Genomic DNA, 16,541 nt, shown 5'->3' with positions numbered 1-16,541 from the left:
GCAGTGGTTTTCTGACTTTAAAGTCAGAAATTCCAGAAGTGAACCGGAGGTGGGGCCGGAGCATTGGGGAGTGGCTGCGCCAACACAGGATGTCTGCGGGGGACCATTAGAAGCCCCGGGTAAGTTCAGCTCATTTTCCTCCGACCCCCCTACAGTATCCCTTTAAAGGTGCCTCAATTTTCAATCGTTTTGGTCGAAAAAATGGGAAAATCAAACGTTTTTATTGTACCGTGTATGGCTACCATAAAGAACACTACTTACATCTAAATGCTAAAGCAAATGCTTAACCAGGGAAAAAAGACCCTTGGGACAGTAAAGGACCACTATAGCAAACAAAGTAAGGGCTGGTGCACACCAAAACCCGCTAGCAGATCCGCAAAATGCTAGCAGATTTTTAAACGCTTTTTTTTATTTTTATGAGGCGTTTTGCTAGCGTTTTGCGGATTGCTGCTGCAGTTTTCAGTATAGTAGATTTCATATATTGTTACAGTAAAGCTGTTACTGAACAGCTTCTGTAACAAAAACGCCTGCAAAACCGCTCTGAACAGGCGTTTTTCAGAGCGGTTTGCGTTTTTCCTATACTTAACATTGAGGCAGAAACGCATCCGAAATCCAAAAAATGCCTCACCCAGGCATTTTTCGTTTCTGCAAAACGCCTGCTGCTCTGGTGTGCACCACCCCATTGAGATACATTGACCAAGCAGATCCGCAGCCGCAAGCGGATCTGAAAACGCCCAAAAAGCCGCTCGGTGTGCACCAGACCTAAGCAGTTAAAATCTGACAGAACCCACCAGATTTGGACTAGCTGTTTTCAAAAGCCTTTCCGAAACTGCAGTTGCTGAGTCTAACAGCCAAACTAGTAATGCTAGGTACACACCATACAATTTTCTGTTAGATTCTTCTGTTAGATTTACCTACAACATGGAAAAAAGCTATCTGGCAGGTAAATCTAAGAGAAAATCTAACAGAAAATTGTATGGTGTGTACCTAGCATAAGATACCAGCCAGCCTCCCTACTCACTTGTACACTATTTTGTCAGTTAGACTTAGCAACTTCCATTTAAAGGGAACCTAAACTGAGAAGGATATGAATTTTTCCTTTTAAACTAATAACAGTTGCCTGACTCCCCTGCTGATCCTGTGTCTCTGATACTTTCAGCCACAGCCCCTCAACAAGCATGCAGATCAGGTGTTCTGACTGAAGTCAGACTGGATTAGCTGCATGGTTGTTTCAGGTGTGTGATTCAGCCTCTACTGCAGCCTAAGAGATCAGCAGGACTGTCAGGCAACTGGTATTGTTTAACAGGAAACATCCATATCCCTCTCAGTTTAGGTTCCCTTTAAGGAATGCTATTAAAAACAAAGAAAATCCCAAGGATCCCACATGAGGAGATGGACTAGTCCAAAACCTGTCAATTCTGTCAGATTTTAACTGCTGATGTTTTTTTTAACTACAGTGGTTCTTTAATAAAAAGTATTCTTTTCTCACTGGCAAGTTTTGTTTTTTCATATGGGCAGGTGAGGTAATTGGATCATAGGAATATGAATATGTATATATATATATATATATATATATATATATATATATATATATATACATACACACACATTAGTACGAGTTTAAGAGTTGAACCTCTCTTAAAAGATGAATAAAGAATAGGTAGACTGCTAATATAGTTTCCCTATAATATATAGTTATCATTATTAATACACACAGCAAAATAGTGTATCCTGGATGCACAAACTTTTGATTTGTTAATGATTTCACACTGTGTACTTCATGATACATTTTGCTGTGTCTCTGGCAAAATAACCTATTTTTCCATGAATTAATTTAATATAAAAGCCACCAAACAGTTAATATGTCATGCAAGAGAAACTGAGACTCGACATCTCTTCAGCCCACTGGCAAAAGCAGTAGTGCTGGTCAGTAAAAACTGGCAGGGGACCAGAATGTACACTTAGGAAGATAGATTGAAGTCACTTGCAGAAACAGAAACACAACAGCTCAAGCCAACCAAAAGCACAGTCTGCTCTTCACGTGAAAAGGTGAGGACATATAGAGGCAACCATACTGCTTCCTTCATCTATTTAAACATAAGATCATGTAACATGTTCATATTATTGTGCTTTGTAGAAGAATAGAAGGACCTTGCTTAGAATATCTGCTTTGAGACTAAATATCTTTGATGTAATACATGTTGTGTTTGTGTAGATATATATAAAGTTTTAATTTTTGTATATTTACATTACTCATAATCAAATCAGTTATGGAATGATTAATGCTTGGTTGCTGTATTCAAAATTGATTCTACGATTCTGGCTGTAGTTAATAAGCGAATGAAAAGCTAAATGAAAATGACTGGTATTAGTGATAGTCATGTGTGCTAGAATAACATGCTACATTACATGCACATTGTGTTATAAGCATGAGATGAGGAACTAATATGTTGATGTTAGGAGATGGGTTTAAGTTTCAAGGTTTTATGTGTGCTTGACTCTCTTGATCAAACACGACATTACGATTAATGAAGAGTTCAACAATAAGTAGCTTGGAAAGCTCGCAGCTTAAACCTACTACTCCGCTAATGAAGGGTATCATTTTGCTGCCACTTTTCTCATCTCCTACCAGTGACTAACAACACAACTATTTGCTGTTGAAATAAGCTTGAAAAATCTGTTAATCAAGGTCAGGCTGTGATTCAGTTGGCAGTTTGAGAAGCACCATGGAATTTCTGTAATGACTCCTTCAGATTTTGTTTTCATTTACTTACTTTTAGCGATAGCGTTTTACTTTTGTGCAAACCATTCTGAGGTAATGTTTTTGCTGTTGTGACTTCCCTGTACGTTTCAGAGTATTAGGCAGGGGACACACTTGACTGTTTTCGTGCACGCTTTTCACAGAAAAACTGATTTAAACTGAGAACGCAGGATAATCAATGGGCTAGTTCACACATAATGTGTTTTTCACGTGCAAAATGAACCTGACATCCTGCAGGATAATCCTGCACATTTTGTCATTTTTCTCTATCAATTACATTAGCTGCTGAGTCAAAACGCGCACGTTTTTCTGCATACCAACACACATGGTGTGCAGAAAAACACGCGCAGAAAACTGAAAGACAAGTGTGTCCCCTGCCTAAAGGACTGTCTAACAGAAGGCAAAAAACGTGTGTAAGACATTTCCAAAAATGGAATTCAATAATTACTGATCTATATTACTTCTGCCAGAGCACAAATGCTGGTGACTTAAATTTTTGTTGCATTGTATTCTGTGGTGAGAACTGTTTATTACAGGTAGTAGAATTAAGAATTTGTATTACTAAATAGTTATTTTTTAGTAATAACTGTCTAAAGGTATGCAGTAAGTAAAGAATAATTAGACAGTTTTTTTTTTCAGATAATCTTACACATATGCAGTTAAGTATACATTATTTTAGGTTTCTTTAAAGAGGTATAAAAAATTGGTAGTGTAGTTAGTACAGATAATTACTAGAAGGTTAGTAGCAAAGAAAATATTCTCATATTTTTATTTTCGGTTATATAATGTTTTTTTTTATAACATTGCACCATTCTCTAATATTTGCAGTTTACACACTACTCAGAATTTTAAATGTTTTTACAGAGCAGTCTTATGAACTATTGACCTGTCCTTCGGAGAGAAAAAAAAATACAGACGCTGACAATTGAGATAATAAGCTTTAAGGTACATACACACGTTGGATTTTTGCAAACGACCCGTCGTTTGGACATTTAAACGTCCGATCGTTTGGACATCAAATCGGGCGTGTGTACAGTTTGTCGTTCAACTTATAAGACTGGACTTGAGCGATCCGCTTGGCGGATCGTTTAAATCCAGTCTTATCAGCTGAACGACAGACTGTACACACGCCCGATTTGACGTCCAAATGACGTCCAAACGACGGGTCGTTTGCGAAAATCCAGCGTGTGTATGAGTTTCTTAACTGTTCCTGTACTGGAAACTATATTAGACTTATGTCTCTGTTGCTAATGTTTTATTTCTTACCTGTACTACACATACAAATCATTATATCATCATTTTTTTTTGCTGCAGTGTCTCTTTAAATTGTGAATTCAGATGCTTAGTATCTTTACTCTGTATATATGTACTGTAAGTAAAAGGAAGTAGGAATTCTGATGAGAATTTCAATGTATTGGGTCCATGTGCACAACATGCATGTGCAAATGAACCAAAATTGTTTGTGTGGGTGTAGCAATAGATGCAGCAGCCATAGCAACTGCTGGGGGGCCACAATGCAAGTGGGGCTCTAACCATGACTTATTTTGCCTCCACTTTACTCAGTGATTGCCATGCACTTGTACATAGGTGAACCATTGGAGCTCAAAGGTTGGATGTTAAAAACGGGCTAGATCTGTCACCGCCCCCCACCGCGCGCTCACATGCACGCGCCCCCCCTCCGTGCGCTCATGTGCCCCCACGCACCCACCCACCCCTCCTGGCCCCCCGCCTCGTCATTCCCCCAGCTCTTGGCAGTGTCTCTGCGTCCCTCCCTGCACATGCGCACAACAAAAACACACAGGGTCATGGGACGCAGAGACATTAGGGTTTTATTATATAGGATATTACCCAACAAGAAAGGTAGTGTATTTGCAGTCCAGGGTATGAGACTCTTGGCAGTTGTATATCTGTGCCCACTCCTTCCACTGCTTCCTGCTGAAACTACATATTACATTGCACAATATTATGACAGCTACCCTTTATGTGACCTTTTTCTGGTCACATGTGGTATGCTGAATATTAGACAATCAGCCACCGTCACCATATTGTTCTGATGCACAGTAATGTAGGATCACTAAAGAGCAAAGGCCAATACATAAATAAGAGAACCAATCCACCCTATGAATTTCATCAAAAGACTCTTACATTGGCCTCAATTCACTAAGGTTAACTCCTGTCTTTAATAACTCTTCAGAGCTGTTTTACAGTTATCACAATTATATCACCGTGGTGATAACTGTAAAACAGCTCAGAAGAGTTATTAAAGACAGGAGTTAACCTAGTGAATTGAGGCCAATGGCCTCAATTCACTAAGCTTAACTCCTGTCTTTAATAACTCTTCTGAGCTGTTTTACAGTTATCACAATTATATCACCATGGTGATAACTGTAAAACAGCTCAGAAGAGTTATTAAAGACAGGAGTTAAAGAGGAACTCCAGTGAAAATAATTTAATATAAAAAGGTGCTTAATTTTTACCATAATTATGTATAAATGATTTAGTCAGAGTTTGCTCATTGTAAAATCTTTCCTCTCCCAGATTCACATTCTGACATTTATTACATGGTGACATTGTTACTGTGGGCAGATTATGTAGCTGTTCTGGCTTTAACAGACAGCTATAAACAGCCATTTCCTGTGTGTGTCATTGTTACATTGTGGCAGTTTGCCCAGAGTACCGTACGGTACCAGAGCCTCTTGTGGGAGGGGTTTCAGCACAAAATCAGTCATACAGCGCCCCCTGATGGTCTGTTTGTGAAAATCATTGTATTTTTCATGTAAAAGTGGGTATCAGCTACTGATTGGGATAAAGTTCAATTCTTGGTCGGAGTTTCTCTTTAAGGTTAGTGAATTGAGGCCATTGTCTCTAAAATCTACTCCCACTACAGCCACTTCTGTGCAGAGCAGCAATGCCAGTGTGAGCAGAATGGGGGATCCCGCCTCTGTCATTATAATATGGACTTGTGCAAATTAGAATTTACCATGTGCTTAGTTTAGGGGGGCTGCCTTTGGCTTTTTGTAACAGTAGACACCATAGTTGTGAAGCTCAAGTTACTTTTTGCAGCTGAGAAAAATGAAAACCAGATACATTAAGAAATCATTTTTACAGGTTTGCTAACAGAGGAGAGGGAAGAACTTTAAGGGTTCTTTTAGACTAATGAATCACACCGCACCACTGCTGGTAAAGCAGCCCATACACTCAGCCGATTTTCTGGCCGACCGATCGATCCCGATCGATCGATCGATCAATCGATTGCAAATCGGTTGGCCAATCGACCGATCGACGGCCGATTTCGATCGATTTCGATGGATTTCCATCGAACTTGCAGGGTGGAAAATTTAGGTCGATCTAATGAGATTGCTTATCAGTTTGCATTGGCCTTAATGGAAATCTGATGGCAAAAAAATGCCATCAGATCGAATTTCAATAGATTTCAAACTGAAATCTATTGGAATTCTATCCTGGTAAAAAATGTTCTAAAAACGCATCAGATAGATCATCAGATGCATTTCTTATCTATCTGCTGCCAATCTGACGAGTGTATGGGCACATTAAGTCTCACTGTGCACTGTACCTGCGGGGAAAAAATAATTAACACGGGAGTTTTGGTTCACTTCTGGGTGTCGCAAGGTAATGCACTGCAGGTTCTGCGTTACTTCTGCAGCACCGGGGCACTTTTGCCGCATTGTGTTGCACAGCGGGAAGTGTGGTAAGTCCCATTGACGAGCTGCAGCAGGGAAGAGTACCGCGGTGAGATGCAGTAAGTATAAAAGGGGCCTAATAAGTTTATGTAAACTACATTTATTATAAACATTGTTGTTGCTTAGCCTTAACCTGAACTGAAAATAAACTCAAGTGATACTCAAGCGTAATAACAATGTTATAATTTCCCTACAGTTTTGTATCCTTATTTTCACTGCAAGGGAATGCAATTTTGACTTTGAAGTGTACACAGCAGCCAAGTCAGGGTGACGTAAAATCTGGTTCATTCAGCTCCCAAAAACAGTTAAAAAAAGAAGCAGCTTTTATGCGTGTGAACACAGGGAAGTTCTAACTAGGCTTGGTAGTGTGTATATATATATATATATATATATATATATATATATATATATATATATATATATATATATATATATATATATATATACAAATGTATCTCATCATCTCACATGTCAGTTTGAGCAGGATAGCCAGGCAACTGGTATCGTTTAAAAGGACATAAATATGGCAGCCTCCATATCCCTCTCCTTACAGTTCTGCACAGGTTATATTAAGTTATACCTTTTCTTTTCAACTTGCAGCCAGCTATGAATGATTAAAATTGGATGTCCAATTTCCTGGCTTTTTGCAAGCATGGCAACAGTACACTGTCCATTGTCCCAGTTGGTATACACGGTGCACCAAAAATTCACATCTTTGAGCAAGAGTTTATATCGACAGAGAGCAGGAATCTTTCTTTCCCTTTTTACATAACTGATACTGAGGCTGGCACTCACGCCATGCCCTGCCATGTATGTGCAGTACATAGACATAAAGCAAGGTAGGAATTTAAAATAAGATTAACTAAAATTCCTGAAACATGTAGAGCTGACCTGGAGAAGATTACAATTGTCCTCAAGAAAGAGAAATTGTGCAGCAGTATATCTCTAGAGGAAAAAGTGTTTAAATGAACTCTAAACATTGTATACAAACAGCTTGCCAACCCATTACAAGCACCCCAGAATGCCTGAGACCAGGAATCAAACTTAGATTCCCACAACTCACAATGAATATGATCTATACTTTGCGCTAATGAGAGGCAGAACCTATAACAAGCGCATGCAGGTTGGATTAGAGCCGGTACACACAGCTGGTGGCTTGTTTCCCCAAAATCAAACATCGTTTGGCATTGTTACCTGTTGGTTCGTCATTGCAACGCATTTTGAGCCCCTGATTCCCCAGCTGTTGCTGCTCTAATTCTCCAACTGCTGCTGCTCTGATTCCCCAACTGCAGCTGTAATGATTCCTCAATTGCTGCTGCTCTGATACCCCAACGGCTGCTGCTCTGATTTCTCAACTGCTGCTGTTCTGATTTTCCAACTGCTGCTGTAATGATTCCCCAACTGCTGCTGCTCTGATCCCCAGCAGCTGCTTTTCTGATTCCTCAACTGCTGCTGCTCTTATTTCCCAACTGCTGCTGCTCTTATTTCCCAACTGCAGCTGCTCTTATTTCCCAACTGCTGCTGCTCTGATTCCCCAACTGCTGCTCCTCTGATTCCCCAACTGCCACTGTAATTATTCCCTAACTGCTGCTGCTCTGATCTCCCAAATGCCGTTGCTCTGATTCCCCAACTGCTGCTGCTCTTATTTCCCAACTGCGGCTGCTCTGATTTCCCAACTGCTACTGTTGTGATTCCCCAACTGCTGCTGCTCTTATTTCCCAACTGCAGCTGCTCTGATTTCCCAACTGCTGCTGCTCTGATTCCCGAACTGCTGCTGCTCTGATTCCCCAACTGCTGCTGCTCTGATTACCTAACTGCTGATGCTCTGATCTCTCAATTGCCGTTGCTCTGATTCTCCAACTGCTGCTATAATGATTCCCCAACTGCTGCTGCTCTGATTCCCCAACTGCTGCTGTAATGATTCTCCAGCGGCTGCTGTTTTGATTCTCCAACTGCTACTGCTCTTATCCCCCAACTGATACTGCTCTGATTCCCCAACTGCTGCTGTAATGATTCCCCAACTGCTACCGCTCTGTTTTCAAGCTGCCACTGCTCTGATTCCACAACTGCTGCTACTCTGATTCCTAACTGTTGCTGCTGATTCCTCAACTGCTGCTGTTCTGATTTCTCAACTACTACTGTTGTGATTCCCCAACTGCCCCTGCTCTGCTTCTCCAACTGCTGCTTTTCTGATTCCCCAACTACTGCTGCTTTAATTCCCCAACTGCTGCTGTTCTGCTTCCCCAACTGCTGCTGCTCTGATCTCCCAACTGCTGCTGCTCTGATCTCCCAACTGCTGCTGCTCTGATTCCACAACTGCTGCTGTTGTGATTTCCCAACTGCTGCTGCTCTGTTTTGTTTCCCCAACTGCTGCTGCTCTGATCTCCCAACTGCCGCTGCTCTGATTCCACAACTGCTGCTATTCTGATTTCCCAACTGCTGCTGCTCTGATTCCCCAACGGCCGCTGCTCTGATTCCCCAACGGCCGCTGCTCTGATTCCACAACTGCGGCTGCTCTGATCTCCCAACTGCTGCTGTTCTGCTTTAGTTCATCCCAGAGCTCAAAAAGCCAATCAGAAAAGCTTTGTAAATTGAGTTTTTTGACTCACTAATCAGATGGTTAGCTAGTCAGCATAGCTTTAATTAAATGGCAAGTGAATTCTGATGCAAGATATTACCGAAATCTTTACTTTCTCTCTTCTTCACACCAATCTCCCCTCCTGAAGGCTAACACTGACCTCCCCTTTACCTGCCTAATACTAACCCCTGTCTCCTTGCCTAATACTAGCCTCCTTCTCCATGCCTAAAACTACCCTCTCACTCTAACCCACACTTGGACCATGACACTATCTGAGTCTGGCCACATTGTAGTTGAACTCACTATCAATCCGACCACCTTTCTTACCACTATATCAGTTTGGCTACAGTGCAGCTGAACTAATGACTGTTCAGTGAGCCGCCCATACCGCTATATGAGTTCTGCTACAGTGCACAGCTTCATGCGCTCGGCTAATAACTAAGTAATAAATGATAACAGAGTGCCGGCCTCCAAACTAAACCCCCCAGCACCCCATGGTATTGCCCAAGCACATCTGTTGCCCTAGTGTCCAAAATCATTGCTTCTGCAGAGCATGTGACAAACCTGTGTGAATGTAGGCTTGTTCCCAGTGGTGTAGCTAAGGAGTTATGAGCTCCAGTGCGAGTTTTACATTGGGGCCCCCTAAGCACTCTATACATAACAACTGATACATCGCACCAAAACCTGCCAAGAAGAACCACAGGGTCAGAGGGGCAAGAAGGGATGGTGAACAGCTTGTTAATGTTTATTGTCATTCAAAGTATCTATAGAAGTTAACATTACAACCACAGGACCAATAAAGAGCTAATACCTCTGGCCCAAGGGCCCCGGTGCGGTGGCAACCACTGCAACCCCTATTGCTACGCTCCTGCTTGACCCTCTGAACCCTTCTTTTCCTGGAATTTTAGGCAGGTAGACCTACTGTGTAAAAAATAAAAACAAGTCACAATAACATTAGTTGAAATGATTACAATGTAAAGCATGCTATAAATAAGGAAACATAAAATATAACTGAACAAGTAAATAATTAAATATAAGGTATACATAATATAAAAAACTGTGTACAATTACACTTGCACAGTATATAAAGCACATAAAGGGCTGTTTTCCACTAGATGCTTTTTGTGATGTGATTGCGATGCGATCGGATCGCAAAACGCTGGGTACACGGTAACTGATGGAAACCACATGGGGAGGCTTCCATAAGCATGCTGCATTTGTACTGTGGTTTTTCCCAATCACAACCATCGTGCCTCTTGCATTTGTCTTACAATTACCTTCCAAATACAAAGTATAGCAAAGCAGGAAAATTGCATAGCAATCGTACCGCTTTGCGTTCTTTCAGCAATTTGGTGATTCAAAAATGTTTCCTGACCTTCTTATTTTCTCCCGTCGGAAAATGCCCCTCAATCGTGACATACACGTGACTGATCGTGGCACAAATGCTTCACAATCGTGGTAATGGAAATTGCAAGAGACACAAGTGTAACACGTTTCTTCCTGGAAAACAGCTGTTAGTGGTGTTTACAATGTTTATATTTTACATTAGTGGGCACTAACATGCATGCTATTCCTCTGGACACTTCTGCCACATCACAGGCACACAATGGTTGGCACATTAAGGTTCGCAGTAATGTTACAATCTCGATCTCCGAGAAATGAAGAAGCCGAAAAATGTCTCCCCTGCTCCTGCAAAAGTCCAGCGGCATTAATTACTATTCCACCTCTAGGCAGGTATGGGCGTCATTCAGCTGCCAGCTATTTCTGGCGGACAAATAATGCTATTTTTAAAGTAATTTGGACGCCGTCTTTTGACAGCACCCAAATTACTGTCTGAGCAGCGCTATAGCCGTAATTCACATTACGGCCTACGGCCGCGCATGGCGGGCCCAAATTTCCAGCGCTGTTACGCTACTATGTAGTAGGTGGGTAAACAGAGTGAATAGGCTTTGAATGGGTTTTTTAGGTATTTCTTTATATTACATAATAATGGTGAGAATATACATTCAATATTGTATCATTAGCAGCCCCCTTCCAAATATGACTGTAGAAGGAACATGAACCCCGATGAGAGACTGTTAATGGCATAAATGTTCTCTGTTAAACACTGAGTAAAATATTAGTGCTATTCAATGCAAACCTGATGTGAAAAGAAACACTTATGATATAATGAATTGTATGTGTAGTATGGATAATGAATAGGACATTAATAGCAAAGAAAAAAGTCTCATTTTTTTATTTTCAGTTAGGGCTTGTTCACACCTAGGGCTTTGTGCGCTTTTTTTGGGCGCCATCGACTTTGAAAAAATACCTTGTGCAATGAATCCTAATGGGATAGTTCATATCAGCGCATTTCGTCTGCTTTCCGTTCACAAAAGCGACGCATGTACAATTTTTTCGGGGCGATTTTGCTGCAACGGAAGGTATAGGAAAATGCAAAATGCTCACAAATTGTTTTATTTTATTTATCCGGCGATTGCGTTCGTGTTTTTAAGAATAAGTACATTGTATTTATTATTTTCCGCGTCAAGGAGTTCACTTCCTGACGTCTGACATCAGGAAGTGACGTCAGATGACTGACCTCACGAAGTGAAAAAACGGAATCGCTCTGCAAAAGCTATTACAAAAGTGCTTTGCACAAAATCGTACCATGCAGTGGAGCTCCGGGAGTTGAAAAAAACGCTCATAAAATTGAAAATCGCTGCCCTCGATTTTAGATATAAACAAAGCCTGCCTGACTGGATATAGCTTTTTGTTTTAACATTGCATCATTCTGCAATAGCCTCCTGCAGTAAAACCTTATCTCAAGCTGTCTCTCATTGTTGCTTGGCTATTTAAGTGCTTCAGAAAACAGGACTGAATGCGACCCATGTTGGGTTGAAGAGCTCAGAGAAGCTCTTTTGATAGATAACAAGTGAATTTTTTTTTAACTCTTCCATTACTGGAAAACAGCATGAGACTTTTTTCTTTGTTACTGATGATCTATTTCTTAGATATACTACACATACAATTCATTATATTATACGTTTATTTTCATTTCAGGTTTGCTTTATCTGTAATACTGTAATAATATTTAAAGACTATTAAGATCCTTATAAAAGCGCTACTGTGCTTTTATTAACCAAATATGCAATAAATGTAACTTTATTTCGCACTGAGTTCTTCTCAGCATATGTAAATATATGTGTTGACTGTTTCAATTTAAAACCCTTGAACTTTGCTAAGTGTGTAATTTCAAGTCAGGGTGTGAAGGTATTCTTTGGCGCTGCCTTGAACAGTAGTGCTGTGCTGAGTGGCGATTTGCATGCACAGTTGTGCAATGATACCGCAGAAGGCTTTAGGCTCTCTGACCCTGGTGCCAAAACACTTCCCTTACTCACAGAATACCCTACTTTAATGTCCAAGCCAGGAGACCAAATGCTCTGATAAGACCCCAGATGTCCCATTTCAGCTAACAGTGTACTAAAGCTACTACAGAATGAATGCAGAGCGTAATCAACGCAAGCCGGGAACTATAAAAGCTCATGAAAGCATAAAAAGTGCGACACTACTCCGGCTGTTTAAATGCTTTTTCAAGTTTAACTTGTTCGCAAAGTTATGTTGTTAAGGGCACATAAATGTGCTGCTGAATAGGTTTTATTTATTGAGTCATTTGTCAAGTTATTACTAGTTATACTAGTTACAAATCTTGAATCATGTGTTATAGTGACAGATGCATGTGCTGCACACACGTGTGACTGACTCACCATTAAAGCCTTGTTCATACTGAAGTTGGAATGGTGTGGTGCAGGCTTTCTCAACCAGGGTTCCCTGGAACCCCAGGGTTCCTTGAGGACTCTGCAGGGGTTCCTTGGCATTTTACCCCATCGTGGGGGAAGTATAATAGAGCACACTATAATAGGTGGTACTGTAACAAGAAGCACTAAATTGGGGGGTCAGGAGACAGTATAATGAGTGGCAGTGTAAAAGGAGATAGTGAAATTAGCAGCCTAACCTACTTAAAGAGAGTCTGAAGCGAGAATAAATCTCGCTTCAGACCTCATAGATAGCAGGGGCATGTGTGCCCCTGCTAAAACGCCGCTATCCCGTGGCTTAACGGGGGTCCCTTCACCCCCAAATCCCCTCGGGGCAGCGGGGGAGCGCTTCCTGGTTGGGGCAGGGCTAACCGCCGCAGCCCTGCCCCACGCGCGTCTGTCAGCGCGTATCTCCGCCTCTCCCCCGCCCCTCTCAGTCTTCCTTCACTGAGAGGGGCGGGGGAGAGGCGGCGATGCGCCACTGATAGACACGACTGGAGGCAGGGCTGCAGCCGTTAGCCCTGCCTCCACGAACGACCAACTCTACGACCAATTATTGCGGGGGTGGTTTTGGGGGTGAAGGGACCCCCGTTTAGCGGCGCGATAGCGGCGGCTTAGCAGGGGCACACATGCCCCTGCTAACTATGAGCTCTGAAGCGAGATTTATTCTCGCTTCAGAGTCTCTTTAAAGACCATGCCTCCTGAAAAATAAATGTAAGGGTTCCTTGAGACCAAAAAAATTGTTTGCAGGGGTTCCTTGAGATCCAAAAGTTATTTACAGGGTTCCTCCAAGGTAAAAAGGTTGAGAAAGGCTGGTGTGGTTTATACAGGGCTGGTTTAAGCCACACAGCGGCCCCAAGGGCAAAAATTACTTGGAGGTCCCCTACTCCCTTAGGTCCCCAGCAAAATCAGCCTCAGGGCCCCCACAGGTTCTACAGGTCAGCTGCATTGAAATAATTCTCCTGTCCCAGCAGCTTGTCCGATTTTATTTCCGTATTCAGCCCCGTGGCCTGCGTCTTCTCCATCGTGGCTGAAGTTGGAGATCGGGATGGAGCAGGTTAGTTATTACAATGCAGCTGAGCTACAGAACATGCGAGGGCCATAGGAGCAGTCAGAGGGAGAAACCCTGGTGGGTTTGGTGGTGCAGGGGCCCCTGGAGTGGTCAGGGCCCTGAGGCAACTGCCCCCTTTGCCTAACTGGCAGTACCGACACCGGGTGTTCATTACCTGCTCTGCCCATTCACTACTTCCTCCTCACTACTACTGCTGCTCCTTTTGCATGGATGGCAGTGCTGCTTGAGAAAACAGCTTCTGGCAGCATTTTCACACGTTGCCCTATTCATTTATATGGAATAGGGATGTGCTGTAATGCACAGCAGCACAACCGACAGCTGTTGCTTACCAGTTTCGCTTGGAGAGTCCTTATTCAATCTTGCATAAAGCATCTTGGCTGCAGCACACCATCTCTTTGTTACTTTCAGCCTTCTTCTATGTTCCATAGAGATATGTGGCATCAGGCATCTTGACTCTCAAAGCTTCAGAACTTCACAGATGTAATCCGGCCAGTAGCCCATATATTTGTAAAAGCAGTGGAGCTATATTAGTTATATTACTAACATAAAAAGTACACACGAGCCAGCACTCCAGTTGCATATGGTGATGTACTTTAATACATGTGACTACATGAAGTCAGCATTTTGGCGCCACAAGGACCCCTTTACCAATGCAGAGATAGAACTGGGAAAATTATATCAGTAAAGGATACCAGAGGTGACATGTGACATGATGAGATAGACATATGTATGTACAGTGCCAAGTGCACTAATAACTATGTTGTGTTCCTTTTTTTCTTCCTGTCTGAAAGTGGTAGACATCAGGTATGTACATGACAGTTTATGTCTGGGTCGGGACTGGGCCGGACTACAGCGTAATCCTTACTGATAAGGAATTACAACCATAAAACACTTTCCTAGCAGAAAATGGCTTTTGAGAACAGGAAAGAGATAGAAAGGGCCAGTAGTTCATAGATTTTAGCTCTGGCATACTTCAATTAATGTGTCATTGAGTAGAAACAATCAATCAGTAACAACTTAAAAAGTGGATTTAAATATAAAATAAACCTGTGGGATATTATTAATATTTAGTATTTATATAGCGCCAACATCTTCTGCAGCGCTGTACAGAGTATATTGTCTTGTCACTTAACTGTCCCTCAGAGGAGCTCACAATCTAATCCCTACCATAGTCTTATGTCTATGTATGTATCATGTAGTGTATGTATCGTAGTCTAGGGCCAATTTAGGGGGAAGCCAATTAACATAACTGTATGTTTTTGGGATATGGGCGGAAACCGGAATACCTGGAGGAAACCCACGCAGACACAGGGAGAACAGAGATGTTGACCTGGCTGGGATTTGAACTGGGAACCCAGCGTTGTAAGACAAAAACGCTAACCACTATGTCACCGTGCTGCCCAACAATCAATCAAATATCTAAAAAATTCATTTTTAGGAGGAGGAGGATAGAGTTTATCTCATCAGTCTATTTTCACCTCGGGTGTCCTTTAAAGCATCTTGGTGAATTTGGATGGCATAGTTGCTCTCCAGTAAGGTTGAGCATGCCGAATCAGAGCATTGTTCTGAATGGATCAGATCAGAACTTGAATTTTAAGCATAGTGGACCATGGCGGGGGATTAACTCACCTGCAGCCTCCATGCGCTGTCCTCCATGGTGCATTTCAGCTCTCCAGCTACTTCTTTCTTCTGGCTGTGAAGGAGGATGCTTTGAGAACTGAGACACACTGTTGAGGGCAGCACATGGAGGCGCCATAAAAGGGTGAGTTAACCACCCCCGCCACGGATTGCTGTGCTTGAAATTCAAGTTCTGATCCAATCCATTTAGAACAGTGTTCTTATTCAGAATGCTCATCCCTTCTTTCCAGTAGGGATGCTCACTCATATTTCGCTGAAATGCAACTTCCGCATTTCCGATCGGAATGTGGAAAGTGGTAATACTAGTGTGGTAAGCGGATTTTTGTGGAAAATGCAAATATTTCCATGGCAAATCTGCTTACAGCAATGTTAACTTTAACATTGATTTTCTCAAAAACTACAAGGTTGAGTTATTTTTCCTCTTGTTTCCACTCTCCTTCTTAACATACCCTGCAAATTTGGTGTTTCTAGCACCTACGGGGGTGTTGCTATTAACCGCTAAAGTCGGGGGCCATTGACTGTAATGTTAAATGTGGAAAATCCACATTACCGATATGCGTTAATTTTAGGACTATAAGAAGACTCAGAATGATAAGCCAATCAGAGAATGCGGATTTAGGCAGATATTTCCACATTCACTGATTGCCGTATTCATTCTGAGTCTTCTGATTGGCTTAAAATTATAGCGGTAATGCGGATTTTCCGCATTTAACATTACAGTCAATGGCCGCCGACTTCAGCGGTTAATAGCAAAGCCCGTCATGCAACATTATAACATTCTTTTACTCAAAGACCATAGAAAAGCACCACAATAAAAAGTAAGGTACAAAGTGTTCACAAACGTTGTAGCATACAATACAATCAGTTCTAGTTACATGAGGAAAAGGATACCGGAAATAGGACTTGTTATCTGTCGCTCACATAAGCACCAAACATGGCAGATGTACACTTTAAATGCAATATGAAATACTAAGACAACTACTCATAAGACTAGGAG

General features: G+C 41.8%; 1 protein-coding gene across 1 annotated transcript in view; it reads left to right on the top strand.

The window, feature by feature from the left end:
• The first annotated feature begins 1,963 nt into the window (after positions 1-1,963).
• Positions 1,964-16,541, top strand: part of LOC137522788 (serine/threonine-protein kinase SBK2-like) — a 58,893-nt gene continuing 44,315 nt past the window's right edge. Inside the window, exon 1 of the mRNA XM_068242875.1 lies at positions 1,964-2,049. The gene's annotated coding sequence lies outside the window, so the exon portion shown is untranslated. The remainder of the gene's footprint in view (positions 2,050-16,541) is intronic.

Source organism: Hyperolius riggenbachi, chromosome 6, assembly GCF_040937935.1.
Source record: "Hyperolius riggenbachi isolate aHypRig1 chromosome 6, aHypRig1.pri, whole genome shotgun sequence".
In the NCBI taxonomy this organism is placed as follows: domain Eukaryota; kingdom Metazoa; phylum Chordata; class Amphibia; order Anura; family Hyperoliidae; genus Hyperolius; species Hyperolius riggenbachi.
This window is presented reverse-complemented; position numbering and strand designations above follow the sequence as displayed.